General features: G+C 33.6%; 1 pseudogene; it reads right to left on the bottom strand.

The window, feature by feature from the left end:
- Positions 1–938: 938 nt before the first annotated feature.
- LOC149176546 (beta-galactosidase 8-like) lies at positions 939–8942 on the bottom strand (annotated as a pseudogene).
- Positions 8943–18093: the final 9151 nt, after the last annotated feature.

The following is an 18093-nucleotide window of genomic DNA, read 5'->3' as shown; positions in this document are numbered from 1 at the left end:
AAACTACAAAACATTGTTTCTTTATCCACTACTGAAGCAGAATACATTGCTGCTTCTCATGCTTGCAAAGAATCGGTTTGGTTGAAAGGTTTGCTTGGTGAGTTTGGTAGGTTACAGGACAACATCAAGTTACTTTGTGATAGTCAAAGTGCAATACATTTGGCTAAGAATCCGGCCTATCATAGTAAATTAAAGCATATTCCAATTAAGTACCATTTTGTAAGACAGGTTATCACTGAAAGGGGAGTCTCTCTTGAAAAGGTGCATACAAAGGAAAATTGTGCAGACATGTTCACAAAACCAGTTTTGTTAGAGAACCTGCGTTGGTGTTTGGCTTCTCTTGGCTTGCAAAAATAAATAAATAATAAAGAAACATGGCATCAGGCTAATTGTTGTCAAGGTGGAGATTGTTGAGATTTCCGGTTTTAGTAAAATAGGAAAAAATCTCAGTATGTGACAACAATCAGATTGTGTTGCTATATTAGCTCTATTTTGTTGGGAGAGAGTTAATGTAGCCTATATTTGTTGTAAGAGGATTTATGAGGCAGTTAGATTCTCTTAGCTATAAAACAGGTGTCCATACGGATTGGTGGGTGTGAAAGTTTGAGAGGAAACTGATTATTTTGTAATCTCCTATTTTTGATAATAAAGTTTGTCGATGCCTATGTTTGGTGGACGTAGCCCAGAATGGTTGGGTGAACCACGTTAAACCTCTGTGTCTTTTGTGTACGGTTTATTTTTTGCTGTTGTTGTGCACTGTTGGCTCCAACATTTAAAGAAATATTGGCATAGAGATTCTTAATAATTTGTTGTAATGGCACTGAATTCAATCACAGATCCAAGAAAGGCAGTATGACTCCATATTTCAATCAACAATATTTTTCATATTTGAGATTGCAGACTTTCACAGTTAGTGTAGGGCTTTTGGATAACCAATGTTAGCTGGTATGTTTTTTTTTTTTTTTTTTTTTTTTTTTCATATATTGGATTCGTGTTGATCCATATCTGCAAACCGCCTCAACTGCCAAAGACTTCACACTGTTAGCACATGGGCTTCCGAACACATCCTCCGAAACAGAGATGGAACATGTCTTCTTTCCAAGGCATGCTTGCGCAAAAAATATTTATGTTAGCAGACCTCAAGGTATCTTCCTCAATCAAAATCTCGACTAAACGCATACCTTCTCTACAATGGAAGCTGAATTCGCTGCATGGCAAGAGCCTTTGATGAAATTTCCACATAACCCACTTGGGGTTCTGAAGCTTGCAAAGCTTATGGACGATAAGCGTTGCCTTGAAGAACATCGGAGCTGAAGCACTGGCAATGTCAATTTGTTTAGGGTAGGATAACCTTGAGACATTTTCGCGCAAACAGTGTCAACATATCTTGTTCTCAATGAAATTCCAGAAGGATCCCCGCCTACTTCCTCGAGCAAAATTAATGCGTTCTTTGTTGGGTGTAGCCATGAACGAGGAACATGGTACCTGAATGAGGGGGTTATCATGTTTGATATCAACTGAGAAACAAAAAATCACATACAACACTGGCATCGAAGTAAATATTTATATTGAGTTTGCTAACCACTAATTACCATTTTTGAGTGGATTGTCCACAGTTAGTGTGCATTTGGATGAGTAAAATTTCCCTCTGTAATCGTTAAAATCTCATTGAGGACACTGACCTGCTGTGGTGGAAGTTAAAGGGGCGGATTCCCCAATCCAGTCTTGGCGGCACGTGAGTCTGTTTTTGCTAAAATCATAGGATCTTAGTATACCCGACTTGCAGGTGGTTGGATATACTCCTGGTGTTATAGAGGCAGCTATGAAGATTGATCCTGGGTCTCCCATAGATTAGGACTGACAGTTACCGATTCACCATGTGATTAAAATATATATATATATATATATATATATATATATATATATATCACCATGTGATTAAAATATATATATATTTTTTAATCACATGGTGATATATATATATATATATATATATATCACCATGTGATTAAAAAATAAAATATATATATATATATAGATATACATATATATATATTTCCCTCTATAATCGCATACGTCAGAACACCCATCTGTGGGAACCTTCAATGTTACAAAATAGCGCCCAATATGATTCCATTTACCCATGCTTGCCCTTTGCTCATGGTGCTTAGGTCCAAAGCCACTGAATTGGTACCTTTAGGTGCTTTAAACTCAGTCTACATGAACCCATCAATAATATGATCAGCAAAGCTCTGTCATTGTAACTAGGACAGATCCCGTTAATAATATGATTAGCCCTCAATAATATGATCAGCCCTCAATAATATGATCAGCAAAGCTCTGACTGTCATTATAACAACTGGAGCAGAGATCTATATATGCTAGTGTAGGTTTAGTCGTTGGGATGACCTCACCATCCCTACAGCCCAGGTACAAACCTCGACTGATGTAAACCCTTGTGTATTACAGAAGTTGTTTGATCTTCCCCCACATAAGTTATAGGTTAAAGAGCACCAAATGAAAAACAAATTCCATGTCTGACGATGAATCAAAATACACCGATTACCTTGTACCAGATGAGAGTAGGTTGTTTGGGAGGGTCTAATCCTGAAATCCATTCCACTTGTTTGGATCCAGTTTCTGAATATAGTTGCAAGGATTCTCCCTTCAGGCCAATCTGTGATGAAAAGGGAAATGGATGGGCCTTAGAAAGAGAATTTTGATTGAGTATGAAGCAGGGAAAAAACTTGATCAAAATACCGACCAAAGATCAATCATTCCTAGCTATAACCCCGTTGGATTATTGCTTTGTGAAAACCAGATGAGAAAGTGGCAGAAAGCAAATGGATAGGATGGCCTAGTTTGGCAGTGAATACCTGATAATACCAGGTCTGGAAGCTCAAATTCATTGAGCCGTTTCTAAGTCCCACTAACTTCACAGCACCACCTATTCCTGTCGGCCATACATCAAAGAAAGGTCCAACGTTCTATTCACAGCCACAAAAGAAAAAGCAGCTCTTTATTTCGTACCGAGAGCAGTTAATTGAGAGAGCCTCGTTAACAGATTTATTTTCAAGTCCCTGTTTATTTGAAAACATTAAATTATCCTTTCTATATTTCTATGTTCCAAGCGCTCAGGTATGGAATTGAACCTGCAATCCATCTGTCATGCTTAGTAGAGCTATATGATTCTCTCCCGCTTGCAGTGTAATCGGCTTCTCGAACGTAAATTCCCATTTAGAAAAATCTCCAGTCTGAGTTTCCGTATATCCATTAATCCAATTCTATATCAAAGTATGCACTTCAGAGAGAAATTTAAGAAGTTAGCTTTCCTAGTGTACTAAATCAATAACCAGAAATGAGGCAAATGCTCCAGAGTCCAGAAATTTGTCATGGTATGACTTAGTGTTTGACCCTTTCTTTTTATATAGAAATATTAAATATCTTACTTACCAGCTAAATTTTCATTGACAAACACATGAAGTGTATGTCCTCGAGTATCCACATGCAAGATAAACTGGGTTCCATTCTCTAGAAGATCATCTTCATCGATGTTTACACTGTATTGATAAAGTACAGAATCAGAGTCCTAGCAAAGTTGAGAGGTGGTATCATATCTTCAGAGTACTTAGAGTAGAGTACTTATAGAAATATGTGTAGATAACAAGTACAAGCGAGAGAGCCCACAAGAAATGAAACTGAGACTGCTAGGAATGTCAGTACCAGTGTTGATAAATTACAGAATCAAAATCCTAACAAATTTGAGAAGTAACAAGTCGTAGCATATCTTCAGAGAACTTAGAGTTGAGTACTTATTAAGTTACTATTGTGGAACGAAATCCCATTATAGAGGGATATGTTTGGATGAAATAAGAAGCTATCAATAAGTTAAAAAGATCTCACAAGACATTAAACTGATATTGCTGAGAATGTTAGTACCAGAGTTGATAAAATCAAAATCAAAATCCTAGCAAATTTGAGAAGTAACAATCATATCATATCTTGAAAGTATTTAGAGTTGAGATTAATGTGGAAACCAAATCCCATCATAGAGAGATGTCTAGATAGCAGCCATAAACAAGACAGAACCCACAAGACTAGAAACTGATATTATTGCAAACATTAGTACCAGAATCCATGGACTTGCACTAGAACCCCCTTCCTAATTGGCAAAGCATTCGGAAGGAAGGCTCATAAACCGTCATTTGTCAGAAGTTAAGAATAGGTTCATATCGTGCTGGGTAAATTGAAATACCTGATTGTATACCACAGATAATCACTTTTATCTTGTTTAGCTGCTCTAACAAGCCCTTGGCAGAGAATTTGTCTTGTCCCCAGATTCCAACATCTTCTTTGTGCCATGACCAGTTAACACATCTTTTCCCTGTATTTCCACATGATGTTGCAAGTGCAACAGGATCAAGGGACTCCATGCTGACCCGCTCCATTCCCATTAGAGAAGTCTGTATACTAATCTGTAACATATGGACATGTCTAGTTAGAGATCCTTTATAATCCTACTAAATTTCATCATCGCCTCAGCTATTGTGATGACAATAAATAGAAAATATCACTAACCTGTGCAGTGTTATAAACCACGTTTTGGGCAAGACACTGATAGACCAAGCAGGTAGATTGTCAGATGCCCCATTGAATTGCACGGATGCATCCTGCTTACTGTCTACGTTGCTAAGAAAGGCGGCACACACGCCAGATCTATTTATAGAATATACTGTTGCCTGCATATTCAGCGTAAGTTGGATGCCTAGCGTTCAGTCATTCGTTTCCCTCTCAACAAATTTTAGAACAGCACTCCCTTGCAAGAAGTAAACACTTGTATTTAATGGATTTTTGATCATTTTTATAAACATTCTACAGAAAATTTCTTCATTTGAAGAACACAAACCTCAAGGTTTTTGCCCAATGAAATGGTACTCATGTCTCCATAGACTAGAGCAGGTTCACATTGTTTTATAGCTTTGTGCAACTCTTTCAGATGCCCCCACTTTGGCTGTCTTATATTCCCTGTAATGGTTACGGAGTACGAAATAGTTTCAAATAAAAGGAGAAAATACAAATATGGACTTAAATAAAAGGAGAAAATACAAATATGGACTTACAAAAGTTCCGAAATTTCTGATTGTGGAAGGATAATTGAAGCAAACTTCTTTTGCGATGCTCTATAACCCAGGGAGACAGATTTTTCAAGAAAAGTAAAAGAAATAAAAAGGTGGGGGATTTGGGGGAACCTAGACCCCCACACACTTTAATTGCAGAACAAAATTTGGCATCACCAACCCTTGCATACCATATTCGTCAATAGGCGCATCATAGTTGTAACTGGTGGTAATGTATGGACCTCCGCTTGTCCGGCCAAAATTTGTGCCTCCATGGTCTTGCAACATAAAAAGCATTAAAGTACTGGTTCAGATTAGGGACATAATTATAAATGCATATGAGCTCGATCTCATGATGAAAGAAGACGGAAATCCACCATGTAATAGTTCTGAAATGTTCCTCCTCTCTGGAAAAATCGCGCTACTGCAAACGCAATATCCTCAGCAGGCCTATGAGGGGTCCTCCTTCCGAATGTCTGAAACCTGTAAAACAAAAACAGTATTTAAGCAAGATGAACAGGAAGGCGTTGTACTTAGAATACTCAAGTTCTACTTGGCAATAGATTTTAGCTGACTTTTTCAATTCGATTAAACAGAGGAAAAAATTATTAATACCAAAAACAGAGGATTTAAATAATCGTGAACAAAAAATGATTTAGGCCCTTTCAACCTGGTGCGGGGTCAATATATAAGCAGGAAACTCTTACCTGAAAGCATGGATCTCTCCATTGTTGCATCTATGTTTTACTCTCTTACAATTATTGTATGTGAAGGAGAAGATTACACATTATAATGGTTACGATGGTGGTTACAAATCATTACCATCCAGCCCAGTTCTCAGTACACATCTTTGGCTTTTTTGGAGAATTAGGTTGGAAATAGTCACAGTAGAAATCGTTGCAGGTATTGATCTATAAAAGAATTGATTCATATATCAGTATAAGAATTGATTCCTACATCATATAGCATTAGATTATTGAAACTTGCTAAGGAAATAGAAAGGTTATGTGGAAAGTTAGATTTTTATTATTATACACAATATATTCACAATTGGGTCTGGAGCATCAGTTTGTTTACACATCAACCATGGAATACTTGTATTTAATGATAATGCCAGGTTTGCTACCCAGTTCACATATGACTTGCCCTTTTTTCCATAATATTGTTCTGCTTGTTGGTATTCATTTATAATTCATTTTCTATATGCACATAAATTAAATCAGAAAGTCACATTTTACTATACACAAAACGTTGTAAATAACTATCACAACAAAAAGGACTTACATGTGTCAACATAATAGGTCCACCTTGCCATGCAAAAAGCTTTTCCTGTTTCATCATCTTCACTATCTTTGTTGTAAAGGTTTCCATCTCATACTAAGAAAAATAGACAAAAGCCTTTAAAATTAGCAGAGACGTTTAAAGGTAAACAAAAGCTTAAACATCGAACTAACACTTTGTTCAACTATTTTATCTTTTAACTAAGCTTGAAACAATGTTATTTTTTTTATTAAAAAAACAACCAATTTTACACACCACAAATCAAATAAGAATTTGTTTTACACTAAACATTTAAAAAAATTATTTTTTCTAAATCTTGACAGGTTGTTTTTTTTGTTTTTCGGCAGTAGTTTAGTTTAGGGTTTTATGTTTTGGAGTGTTTTTTTGGCTATATTTCACAGGTGAAATTTACTGGAAATTAGTTAGGGATTTTTTAGAAACACAAGTTTGAGCTGTGAACTCTGCACAATTCTAGTGCCCCTGAATCCATTTATGTATTCAAAAACCATTTTAAAAAACACAAAATTAAGAGATAACCAAAAATCATTTCGCCAAATTCACAAAAACTCCAAAACTTAAAATAGTGAAACAAAACCATTTTTCCCCAATTCTTTCATCTATATTTAAAAATCTTGACAAGTTGCTTTTTTTCTCCATATATTGCTAAACATACCCTGAAACCCTGAAAAGTTCGATGCTGATACATATGAAATTATCTAAATATAAAATATGCATATACGTACAGCATATATTACCGAGCCAAATACAAGCTAAAATCACCTTAAATGGTTCCTGGTCTGTTCTCAGCTCGATTCCTGCTATGGCATGCAACCAAAGAGAGAAACCTCTGCAAGGTCACAATCATTCAAACAGTGCAGTGAGGAATAATCTCCTTCTACAAATAAGAAAAAAAAGATAAAAGAACTCTAGCTAAGAGGATCAATAAAACATGACTTGCTTATTAAGTTAACCCCTCAACAAGTACATAGTTTTATTGAAAATGTAATGGAACTTTAAAGCAGTGAGTATTCAGAGAGTATTTACAGAGCATGTTTACATTGCAAAATTCTACAAAATCTCCTTACAATAGTAGATAAAATTAAAACTAACACTAATGAATCAAACTTGACCGACTTCTAAATACAAACTTACAACAGGAACGGTACGGTGAGGCATTTCCTTATTCAAACTTAATATATTATATCGAAAATTGGATATATCTAAATACCAATAACAAAATACAAGATGAAATAGAAGTTTAAGGCATTGTGTGGATTAGAAAATGCAGGTTCAGTTTTGTTTTTCTTTTTCTTCCTCTCCTTTCAGGGTGATGTCACTGCCAGACAAAAGTTGCTTGTTTTATGGCGATTCCCAGTTGGTATATAGTCAAATTTTGAGGGTCTCTCTGCCATTCCAGTCCAGTCTTACCAGAACATAACATATATATTCTCCATTTTAAATATAATGATTTTTTCATTGGCAAAAAAAATACTCGGATTCCTGACTGATTATATATATATATATGCTTACCCATAATTCTACTCTGCACAAGCATAAGGTCCTACTCTGAGCTGAGCATAAAGACCGGCTTGTTGTACTGTCTTCAAAAATCTGACCAAGTCGAATCTTCCCTCAAAATTATACTGCAATAAAATCATAAGCCAAAGCCACTATAAATTCATCAACAATTCACAGTTCCATCTGAAAATACATTACAGATATGAAAAACTTTATAAAGATTTAAAACGCTTATTACTAGGCGTTTCTCATTCCAAAAGACATAAGCCTTAATTGTTTGTTCCCGTTAATGGTACTCTAGAAGGATAATCCAATGCTTCCCATGTGCTAAAATCTAGCTAGAAAGATAATCCAATGCTTCCCATGTACTAAAATCTAGGGATGTGTATATTTACTAACCTGCGAATTTTGATGTAATGATAATAATGACTCCAACCAGTGGAATAACATAGATTCCTCATCCTTAGACTTGGCAATAAGATCTGGCCACATCGGTTGAATACCACAAAAACAAATTTCAGCATACATTTAACAATAACAGATATATAATAATGAAAACAAAACCCAATAAATTACAAACCTCTGGCGTGCTTCGTGGGTAATGTATGGATCCAGAGATTAAAACCCGGCGCTGTCCATTGATCAGCAAAGCTCTACCATCATAGCTAACCGTGGTAATTGCATCCACTTTACAGTGAAATGTCCAAAATACCCCCAACAAAAAGTAAAAAGAAATTCGAAAAATATCTTATAGTCTCCATCTGAGTGCTCTGTTATTAAAACTTCTGCAAAGCTCGCTGCTTAAGTCGTTGCTGGTAACTGCTTCAGTATTTGAGCTTCTACAGACCTCCTTTTGTTTCTTGCTCTTGGATGGGGAGAGATAACTGTCTCTTACAGCCCTGCTGCAAAAATGCAGAGGAAAGGCAAGCGTGCTATCTATCTCTGATCAATTGAATGTGAATTCGATATAAAATATATAGGACCCAGAGTCGCATTTCTGGATACAAAAGGTGCGCATATCGACATCCAGCATAAAATTTTGTTGCCGATGTTTAAACGGTACGCGTGACTGCTCTGCGGTACAAGCCACGCTTATTATTATATTAGTGGCTATCCGACCGTCAATGGCTTGACGATGTCGTCAAGCCAAACACTCAGTACTTTACGAGAGGAGAAATTTAATCTTTAGGAAAAAACAATTGGGAATTTTTCTGGAATTTTATGCTTTGATTTATGAAATTTCAGATTTATATGAAGGTTTTAAAAAATAAGTAAAACCCAATGGAATTACTGGAGAAATTTAATCTTTAGGAAAAAACAATTGGGAATTTTTCTGGAATTTTATGCTTTGATTTATGAAATTTCAGATTTATATGAAGGTTTTAAAAAATAAGTAAAACGCAATGGAATTTTATTAACACAAAAATGTTTGTGGTAATTTTATAATATTATATAAGATAATTTATTTACAAATAGGTAATTAATCACCAAACTAGATAATGGTTTTGAGGTTAGTATAATTGGTTAAGTTATCAAAACAAAAATGTTTGCGTGGTAATTTTATAATATTATATAATATAATTTATTTACAAATAGGTAATTAATCAGCAAATTAGATAATGGTTTTGAGGTTAGTATAATTGGTTAAGTTTTCGTGGTTAAAGTATTTTTCGAGAATGGCATAGTGATTGTATCTTTGTTCACCAATTTAGAAAAAAAAAAAAAATTAATTAAAAAATGACATAGTGATTTTAGGTAGTGAAATGTAATATTTTTTAAATTTTAGAATATATATTTTAAAATAAATTCTATATAGAAAAAAGAAAAACAAAACAAAATAAAACAAAAAGTAATTGGAAATTGGAAAATGGCATATTGATGATAAGTAGTTGAATGTGATTTTTTTATTTTATTTTAGAATATATATTTTAAAATAAATTATGTTTTTAATTAATTTGTGTTTTTAAAATATGTTAAAAATGATTTGAAATTTTTAAAAATATATTATAAAATGATGTGAAAAATATAAGAGTAGTTATTTAATAGTTAAAAATTTAAAATATGTTAAAAATGATTTGAAAATTTTAAAAATATATTATAAAATGATGTGAAAAATATAAGAGTAGTTGTTTAATAGTTAAAAATTTAAGGTTAAGATATATTAAATTCAATGTCATATTTTTCAATATACAAAATTTGCTTAAAAAATGTAACCATTTTTTTTATTAAGAATATTAATCATTAAGTTATTAGATAATAATATAATGATATACTATTATTTTATATTTTAGTATAGTTTTATTTAAAATTTCAAAATTATTAAAATATGTATTTAAAAATAAAATGCAATTTTATTAAGTATGTAATGTTTGTTTTAAAAACGCTGGTAGGTGTAGGGGATATATTATGATTTTGAAAAAAGGATGGAAGTGACTTATATTTGGGTTTAGAATAAGTGATAAATGATCAAATAGAATTATGATATTTTCTCACTGTCAAGGAAGCCAATCCCAGATCTCTAATAATTGCAAAAGATTTAAACTTGAAATTTATAAGCCTAGAAAACCAACTATTTAAATTAAAGAGATTGGAAAAAAATCAAAAACTAAAAAGAAAAACATATTATTGTGTGAATTAAATTAAAGATATGAAATAGTCAAATAACATAGGACACATTCCTATCCTATATGAATATCAGTATTAATCCAATTTAGTCTTATGAATTTGACTTTAACAAAATTTGTTGCTAATGTGAGATAATAACCCAGATTAATTTGGAGTTTGTAAAGTATGCATGAATGGAATCAAATCTATTTATACTCTTATGGCTCTTTAGGAAAATTTATATATTTATATTTGAAGATATTAAACAAATAATTGTGAGTGAATTTGGCTGAATGAAATATGTTTATGCTGTGTTTTCTAATTATAGTTTTTGTTTTAGGAATTGTTGCATAGATATGTTTTTTTTTGTTTTCACCTTATTTGTTTTTAGTTTTCTTAAAAACCCAAGGGTTTTTCATTAGCATTGTGATTTCTAATTATGGTTTTTTGTTTTTAGGAATTACTTTTGAAAATTAGCATAATTAAGGTTTTTTATTTTTTTTTCATCACATTTATAGTTTTCTATAAAAACCCTTTGCATTGTGATTTCAAATTCTGGAATTATATTTATGGGGTTATTTCTAAGATGATATGTGTGAAGTGTTTTGATTTAGGCTTTAGTTTTTGGTGGAATATCGACGTACTCATTACCTTTTCTTTGTTTTCTAGCACTCTATTTTCAATCCAATTCAACTCTTAGTGAAATTCAATTTGGGTCAAAAAAAAAAAAATCATGGACTATAGAGATATGCTAGAGTTTAGAAAAACATTGCAAGGGCATGAGGAATATATCTAATCTAATAAAAGAACTTTATTCTTAGTAACCTCAAAATTTCATGAGAATGGACATTATTGTATCTCTTAACATGTAGCAATTATGAATCCATTAGTCCAGCAACAACAAAATATAAACATCCTAAAAACATAATACCTAATGTTAATGAAATTGGCACTTGAATCTTCTAAAAAATTCCCTTTCTTCAACCTCAAACAATAATATGTTTAATAATTCTATATATGCAGAAACAATGTAAATTGAGTAGTAAAATTCTCCCATTAAATATTAGTAGAAGAAGGTAATTAATTAACATATATTTCAGGTTAGGGTTAATTAAGGGCAGGAAATAAATAACAAACAAAAGGGCTAACTAGAGGGTTTCGATGAAGGAACCATTTGCAGGATTCGAGGGTGGGACTCGAGCTCCAAGAGGTAAAATATTAACAGTTCTTGGCTTGGGTTCTCTCGGCTGGTGGATGCGCTCTGCAGGTGTTACTTCTTACAGCTTAATGTGATGTGAAACTGTTGTTTTTAGTTGAAGTGAGATGATTCATAACCTGCTGTCTTTTATTCCCTGCCATTCAAGTCTGACTACAATTTCCCTTTCTTAAACGAAAGTGTGGACCATTTGTGGTCACGAGTAGCTTGTTGGGCAGTTACGGGACTGTGGGTCAGGTCTGGCAATCTCATTAAAATATCACCCTTGTTTTTTTGTCAAAACCACAACCGTTTTCAAGAGGTTAGTAGTAGGTTACAAGGGAGGTTTCATCAAAGGCCCCAGAGGTCTTGGAAGCTTGCAGCACTCACAAGAAGATGCTGAGGTCAAGGCAGCTGAAGGTATTAAAGAACGGAGACATCTTCACTGTCTTCTTACCGGGGTTTTGTCTTTGGTCAACAGTGGTCTTTCCTTTCCCCGGTTTCTAGGAACGGTGCACTGCTCTCTCGGGTAGCTGGCTCCCGGATGGATGAACAACTATTAGACTATACTTCTGACTCCCTAGTTGTTGAAGATATCTGGGTCAATTTCACTCGACCGGTTCCAGCTTTGACTGAGCCGGTGACAGCCAGTTTACCGGTCACAGGGGTTGAGGCAGTTATTTCACAAATGGAAGACATGGAGGTTACACCACAGACCCTAGACTCGCATCTGCTACCAGCAGCTTCGGAGGGTATTTTTACCATGGAAGAGGGCTCGGAGTCACCTTTCCTTCCCATCCCTTCTCCGTCGGAACTGAACAAATGGTCGCAGGCATTTCCGGCAGGAACAAATGCCCAAGGAGGCGCGGGCTCTTCAGGAGAAGGACCGAGTGGACTTAGACATTCAACACAAGGGTTGTTGCCTGAACAAATAGGCATCCTCGGGTCTGCTCCTTTCTATATGACCTTCCAACCTGTTGGCTCAGCCCCTCCATCAGGCTGCTTCATAGGCATTCCCGGGCAAGATCAAGCATCAGAGGAAAATTGCTCTCTCGACTCTGAAGACATTGGCCTAGCGGAAGGTGAGCAGGTCGCCAAGACGCCGCCAAAGCGACCAAAAAAATCAAGGAACTCGAAAATCAGAGAAAGGGACAGGCGTTTAATCTTTGGAGAAGGAATCACTATGGCACAAGCAGCTCTAACTGAGAGCACTGTGTTAGTTGGAAGGGTAAGAGGCAGAAATTACACTCCGATGCGCCTACGAAAGTGGACAGTGGAAATTTGGGGAAACCTCCTCATTCAGCTTCCAGGTATTCTCTCGCTTTCCCGGGGCTGGTTTGCTCTGATTTTTTCCCATCTGGATCAGGTAGACTGGGTTCTCACTCGGTATTGGCACATTGAGATGACCCTAGTGTTATTGAAAAGATGGTCACCAATGTTCGACCCAGAAAAGGAGAACCATGGAGCTGGGCCAATTTGGGTTCGTTTGCCTGCTCTCCCGTTACAGTTTTGGGGGGAAGAGATCTTCAAGGTAATAGGCGATGACTTGGGTGTCTACCTGGATCATGATAGAACCTATCAAGACACAGGTTGTCTGGTGATGGCTCGTATACTAGTGCATCTAGATACCAGAGAAGGATTGGTTGAGAGCTACTTGCTACAGATGGGCGACATTACTCGGAGGCAAATTTTGGATTACGAAGGCATTCCTTTTCATTGTCGGAAATGTCATGAAGTGGGGCATCTCTATAAAGACTGTCCAAGAGTTTCAGGGCAGAATCAGATCCCGACCAAAGCGTTGGTCTCATCCTCCACTCAAACTTTGGATTCAGACTTCCCTTCTCCAGTGGACATCCAAGAGATTACTCTGCCCTCTAGTGAGCCAACGCAGCAGGCCGCTTCTCATTAGTCTGCAAGGGCATCAGAACGTCCTCCTGTAAAATCTCGAACCCGGGATACGGCTTCTATGGAGAAAGGAATGAGATCATTGATCATCTATCCAAAGAGGGAATGCAACTGAACAGAGGTCAATGGCAGATATAGGAATTCAGGGAAGGCACTTTCTACAGTTATTATCATCGACCATTCATGGATATGAATGGTCCCTTACTGAATGATCTCTAGATCATCCAGTAGTTTTTCTACACTCTCCTTTTTCTATGTACATATTTTTGTCTTCTATAGTTTTTTGGGACATAACTCTTTTTATACTTTTCCTGAAACTTACTGGACTTCTCTGAAGTTTATTATCAGTTTACATCATTTTGGATTTTGTAAAAGCTTATAATGACTTTGAACTGTTCCTTTTTTGTGATAGCATTTCATATATACAGTATTATACAACATGTAATTTTCTTATCTTATTAATGAAAATTACGTTTTTTCGAGGAAAAATTAACATATATTTCATTAAATTTTATGCTTTTTAAAGTTATTAGAATATTAGGAACTTTTGTTATTCCGACCCTTTACAAGAAAATATGAATTGTAATAATTATAGTTTATAGCAAACTCTATTATATAGTTATTAATAATGTTTTTTTGGGCCAAAAAATTTTAAAATAATTTTTTTTTATAACTATTATTATTAACGTGGTTATAACTTCATTTTGATATAATATTTCTAATTGTAATTTTAAGAAATATATATTAATTATTGATAAAAAAAAATAGAGGAAAAAAATACTAATTAAAAATAAAAAAATTGATAAATTTAATCTAATATTTAATACTAATTAATAAAATGCGAATTTTACCAAGGGAAAATAAATACATAATCACAATACTTTTTAAAATAATTTTATCAAAAATCTTTCAAATTTTATAATATATATTTTAAAATATATTACATCTAATACAATTTTATAAAATATATAATATTTATTTTAAAAAATAAAAATAATGTAATTTTTCTATTTATAAAAATTGATAAATTTAATCTAATATTTAATACTAATTAATAAAATGCGAATTTTACCAAGCGAAAATAAATACATAATCACAATACATTTTAAAATAATTTTATCAAAAATCTTTCAAATTTTATAATATATATTTTAAAATATATTACATTTAATACAATTTTATAAAATATATAATATTTATTTTAAAAAATAAAAATAATGTAATTTTTCTATTTATATATTATTTTATCGCGATGAAGATGTAATTTTTAAATATATAAAATAATTAAAAAACTAAATAATTAAAAATCTTAAAAATAAAATATATCACATTTAAATTTAATGTAACTCTATTAAATATAATATAATTATTTTGAATATATCACATAAATAATCATCTGATATAATAATCAACAAACGATTAACTAATTATATATTTAAAAGTAATTTGATTTAATATTTTTTTAATTTTATATTAAATATAATACAAAGAAAAAGAGTAATTGCTTAATAAATAAGGATTGGTGTTTATTGGGTTTGAAGTATGTTTTAATATTGTTTTTGTTTGGCTAAGAGTTTGTTCCCCTGGTACTTAAGGAAACAGGTTAACAGTCCAAGAGGCAGCGATATCTAGTGGGAGTGAAAGTCTACCTCTTAATGAATCACCAAAGGATTATTTCAGGTGGCGTAGTTTTCTTTGAATAAGGATAATGAGCCAGCCTAAGTTCAAGTCTAGCAACGAGAGATAATTATCCTAACTGCTGATTTAACCACTAAATTAAAATAAATTTTCTCACCTATAAAATATATAAATTTTTTATTAAAAAAGGTTCTTGCCATCGTAGGTGCCGTGTTTTCTTATTAGGTTAAGGCTCGTGAATATGATCGACATCATTCAAAAAGTCGGCAAACGTTCAAAGAACGTTAAGTACAAATAAATCATTAAATTTTTACCTGCGTGTCTCTTGCTCGAAGTTCATTGTCCATATGATTTTTTTTAAAGCAAAATCATGTGATTTATATAAAATTAGGACATTGTCCATATGATTTTTGTCGAGCAAAATCATGTGATATATATAAAATTAGGATTTATGGTTTATATGGATTTTTTAATCATTAGGATTTATTGTCTATATGGTTTTTTTATTATTATAAAAATTAATCAATGATGTAAATAATATTATGGAAATTAATAATTAATTAAAATGAGGTTGATGAGTTTATAAATGATAAAAGGTTAAATTGTAATTGAGATAAATATTTGATTTTATATATGAAATTAAGGTTTAAGAGTAGTAATGTTATGAAAAATTATAGAATTTAATAAGATTGAAACTATTTTTTATTTTGGGGTGGATATAAAATGTTTTTAAGTAGGATTTAAAATGTTTTTAATGGGTTAATTTTTTTTTTTTCCTTAATTGTAAAGGAAGAAGAAAGGTAATAGATGATATGAAAGTGATTGAGTTAGACTACATTTTATATAGTAATTAGTAATTATTGATGACTGTTTTGATAGTTGACAATTAAATGATAGTGATGTTCTCAATACTAATTCATATTTAAGTAATGAAAATAATGATAGGTTTAATTACATTTAAAAAAGAGCTTAATTTAACTTTGCAAAGAAGTTAATTTTTATCTAATAAATCTCTCACATATTTTTTATATAAATATATTGATTTTTTATAATTATTAAATGATTTCATATATTAAAATAATAAATAAAAAAATTTCACATTTTTTTTTCTCTTTAATATTTAAAACAATTGTCTAGACATATAATAAACATGGTTAAATATATCAAATTTTGATTTCTTAACTTATCTATTTTTAAGAAGAATTTACGTCAAATAAAAATTAAATTTATTTATTGATTAACTTATTCCATAAAGTGAAATTATGAATAAAGCTTATTTAGATGAAAACTATAAAATGAAAGAGGTAGGATTTTGAAACTTCAACAACATCCATCTAAGTGTATGGATTAGGAAGGAAAATGGAGTTTATGGTTTTAGATGGGGACTGCATCAGGAGCAATGAAGGCTTGTAGGCATTGTTGTACAAATGGAAATCGATCGCAGGGATGGGCCAATGCATGGCCCCTACATGGAAGCATTGGGATTCTCTTTGGAAATGACGTCGATTGGAAACATAGAAGGATAACCCACGTGGTTTCAAGGCAAGGGTTTTTACTAGTTTACAGTTTTCTCATCGTAGTTACCCTCAACAACACACATCCTTACCAGGAGATCAACAACAGGGGCAGTTACAATTTTCACTTTCTCCTTCAGACAATAGAGATGGTCAACTGGAGGGATTGTGTTGACATGGAGCCCAAGCCAGAAGACATCCTATTTGTTTAGGGCTTGGAGCTCACTCAGCAAAATATAGCCAAGGTGATTCTTCCAGTTAGATCCCCAGCTAACAAAATGGGAGTTTTGATGCTAGATTGGAACTCCGAGGTTGGGTTAGGGTTTTTGGATGAAGGAAAACACTGCTCTTCTAAGGCAGTCTATTGTGTTTCTAACATCGATCTACTACAAGGTCAGGCGATGACAACGGAAGTTTTTGATTAGGCTGTAGGGGCATCATCGGAGATACTAGTAAGTTCAAAAAACCCCTCAGTGTTTCTAGATTCTGGCATTTTCTCAAGAGGGTTGGAAGACAGTCAAAAGCAGTGGCCTCAGGGGGAACGCGGGACTAAAGTCCTGTCTGTTTAAGGATTTTCTACCAAATGATCTGGGAATGGGTCAAAGATTGAACAAAGCCCATGCATGTAAATTACCAGTGAGTCAGAAGGTAATCGAGACTCTCAAACCCTTTTCGATTCTCAGTCAGGAAGCTGCGAAGGGAGAGCATTATCTTCAACATAATCAAGCTTTGAAGGAAGGAGCAATACTAAATTTATCCGTGAACAGTGTGAAGGAACAAGAATGTGGTCCCTTAACAAATTTCCAGGGCTACAAGAATGAAGGGGTTTTGGGGTTTGGCTCTTTGGATGTGGGGAAGCTGCTACAAGATACCGGTCTAGGAGTGGAGGGGCAAAATATGGATCTTGGGAATTTTTTCACTCGGAATGTATAGGTGGATAAGTGATTAGGGCCATTTCCTGAGGAAGAGAACCATGTACGAGAGGGGCAATCAAATTCATTATCAACTGAGAATGTCCAGACTACCGACTCAAAGAGAAAGAAGGGGAAACTAATAAGGAAAAAAGTGGAATGCCCAAATCTGGTTCTTGGGGTCGATGTCTAGATTGATAAGGCTACGGAAGCCTCAGAACTAATTCTGGTTGGAAGAGAAAAGGGAAGGTACTACTCAACAAAGTACATATTAGAATGGATTGTCAAGGCATCGTTTGGGACTCTAGATAATCAGGTAGAAGTGATCACATTGGCAAGGGGATGGTTCATGGTCAGATTCAACAAGGGTGAGACTTTGGAATGGGTGTTGGAATGCAACTGATGCTTTG

This window comes from Pinus tabuliformis, chromosome 4_1, assembly GCF_031772625.1.
Source record: "Pinus tabuliformis cultivar Carrire ecotype Pingquan chromosome 4_1, CPIR1, whole genome shotgun sequence".
Lineage (NCBI taxonomy): Eukaryota > Viridiplantae > Streptophyta > Pinopsida > Pinales > Pinaceae > Pinus > Pinus tabuliformis.
This window is presented reverse-complemented; position numbering and strand designations above follow the sequence as displayed.